The sequence below is a fragment of the Bos mutus genome, chromosome 19 (assembly GCF_027580195.1).
Source record: "Bos mutus isolate GX-2022 chromosome 19, NWIPB_WYAK_1.1, whole genome shotgun sequence".
Classification (NCBI taxonomy): domain Eukaryota; kingdom Metazoa; phylum Chordata; class Mammalia; order Artiodactyla; family Bovidae; genus Bos; species Bos mutus.
In genome coordinates this window covers 62,565,233-62,568,034 of record NC_091635.1, presented here as the reverse complement: position 1 = coordinate 62,568,034, position 2,802 = coordinate 62,565,233, and the positions used below count along the sequence as shown (strand labels likewise).

The 2,802-nt window shown below is 39.4% G+C and overlaps 1 pseudogene; it reads right to left on the bottom strand.

Annotated features, from left to right (window-relative positions):
• Positions 1–1,350: 1,350 nt before the first annotated feature.
• On the bottom strand, positions 1,351–2,273 carry LOC102281848 (olfactory receptor 8U3-like; annotated as a pseudogene).
• Positions 2,274–2,802: the final 529 nt, after the last annotated feature.

Sequence of the window (2,802 nt, the reverse complement as noted above, 5' to 3'; positions counted from 1 at the left end):
ATTTCTCCAAAGAAGACATACAGATGGCTAACAAACACATGAAAAGATGCTCAACATCACTCATTATCAGAGAAACATAAATCAAAACCACTATGAGATACCATTTCACACCAGTCAGAATGGCGCTGATCCAAAAGTCTACAAATAATAAGTGCTGGAGAGGGTGTGGAGAAAAGGGAACCCTCTTACACTGTTGGTGGGAATGCAAACTAGTACAGCCACTATGGAGAACAGTGTGGAGATTCCTTAAAAAACTGGAAATAGAACTGCCTTATGATCCAGCAATCCCACTACTGGGCATACACGCTGAGGAAACCAGAAGGGAAAGAGACACGTGTACCCCAATGTTCATCGCAGCACTGTTTATAATAGCCAGGACATGGAAGCAACCTAGATGTCCATCAGCAGATGAATGGATAAGAAAGCTGTGGTACAAATACACAATGGAGTATTACTCAGCCATTAAAAAGAATACATTTGAATCAGTTCTAATGAGGTGGATGAAACTGGAGCCTATTATACAGAGTGAAGTAAGCCAGAAGGAAAAACAGAAATACAGTATACTAACGCATATATATGGAATTTAGAAAGATGGTAACAATAACCTGGTGTACGAGACAGCAAAAGAGACACTGATGTATAGAACAGTCTTATGGACTCTGTGGGAGAGGGAGAGGGTGGGAAGATTTGGGAGAGTGACATTGAAACATGTAGAATATCATGTAAGAAATGAGTTGCCAGTCCAGGTTCGACGCGCGATACTGGATGCTTGGGGCTGGTGCACTGGGACGACCCAGAGGGATGGTGTGGGGAGGGAGGAAGGAGGAGGGTTCAGGATGGGGAACACATGTATGCCTGTGGCGGATTCATTTTGATATTTGGCAAAACTAATACAATTATGTAAAGTTTAAAAATAAAATAAAATTAAAAAAAAAAAAGATGAAATGGAATACGTAAAAAAAAAAAAAAAAAAGAAGAAGAAGATGGAATTCAAACTCAGTCAGTCTTGGTTCTAGAGTTCTAGAGTCCTGAGTTCTAAAAAAAAGATGCTTCTACCTTTGTTTGGGATATATGTATATGTGTTTGGGAGTATATTTGTGTTTGTATTTGAAGATGATTTCATGGTCTTTAAATGCAACTATGTCCTGAGCAAGACTCAGAATCTAACTGACTTTCCAGAATTGACCTGGGTCCTTGTAGTAAATATCAGGATCTGTTGAAGTAATAATCAAATTTTCAGTTTACTGGTAAAGAAATTACAAGCAATGTCAACTAGGGAAAGACTGACTTATTTTTCTTCTTGTATCTAATACAGTATTATTATTATTATTTTCTTAATTTTAATATATTTTAAGTTTCACAACCTTTTCCCAAGACTTTCTTGGAGGCATCTTTCACCTCTTTGTTTCTTAGACTATAGATGAGTGGGTTCAACATGGGGATCACCACTCTGTAAAACACAGATGCCATTTTGTCTGTGTCCAGGGAGTGGTTTGACTTGGGTTACAGGTACATAAATATCAGCATGCCATAAAAAAACAGTAACAGCCACCATGTGGGAGTCACAGGTAGAAATAGCCTTGAGTCACTCCTGCAGATCCTTAGGATGGTGGTGATGATGAAGAGGTAGGAGGTGAGGACGATGGAAGATGAAAAGATCATATCAAAACCAGCAAAGGCAAAGATCAGAATTTCCTTAATGTGTGTGTCAGAGCATGACAGAGCCAAGAGAGGGAGGTCATCACAGTAGAAATGGTTAATAATGGGGCCACAGTAAGTTAGACAGAAGGTGATGATGGTATGGAACAGGGCAACTAGAAAGCTGAACATATATGGAACTGCCACTAATCAAATTCAGACTCTTTGTGACATCAGTGTGGGATAATGGGGGTACAGATGTCTACATAGCAATCATAGGCCATGGAAGCTAAGAGGAAACACTCTGTGATCATGAAGGTGAGAAAACAGCCCAGTTGCATTGTGCAAGCATAGAAAGCAATAGTATTGTGCTCCACAACAAAGTTCACCATCATCTTTGGTGTGATAGCAGAAGAGTAGCAAATATCAACAAAGGCCAAGTGACTGAAGAAATAGTACATAGGCGTGTGGAGTTAAGCATCAATTCTGATCAAGGTTATCAAGCCCAGGTTTCCCAGCACTGTGATCAGACAGATGATCAAAAACACCACGAAGCAGGGGACCTGAAGCTCTGACCAGTATGTAATTACCTTGAGAATGAATTCAGTGACAAAAGTAAGATTCACTTCAGCCATTTAATCTGATGGTTTTGGCAGTTTGTTGTGAGTTGAAGAATAAAAATGACACCTTCTACAGCCTCTGCCAGTGTTGGAAAAGGTGATCATTAGCATCTTCTAGTCATGAGTCACACCACCTTGTGGGCAAAAGGTAGCTGCAGCTTTCCAATGGCATGCCATTCTTGCCCCAGAGAAAGGAGTCTATTACTCTCAGAGTAGTCTTCTTAAGCCTTACTTTGCTTTACAAAGAAGCGGTACTTCTTTGCTTTGTGATGTAGAAAATATGGGAAAATTCTGGTTAAAAATCAAATAGTATCTGAAAGAAAGCACTTGAGGCAACTAATAGTAATATTCCAGTGTTTTTGGTGGCACAAAGGTTTTGATGCCCATGTATATGTTACAGGGAAAAACTTACTCCACGGTGGATATATTTCTTTTCTTTAAATTTATTTCTTGTTGTGTTTGTTCATTGAAAGAATACTGTTCATACATATTGGTCTACCTTGGAAAACCCTGCCCCTCTGCCTGAATGTTAAACCAAAGTGCA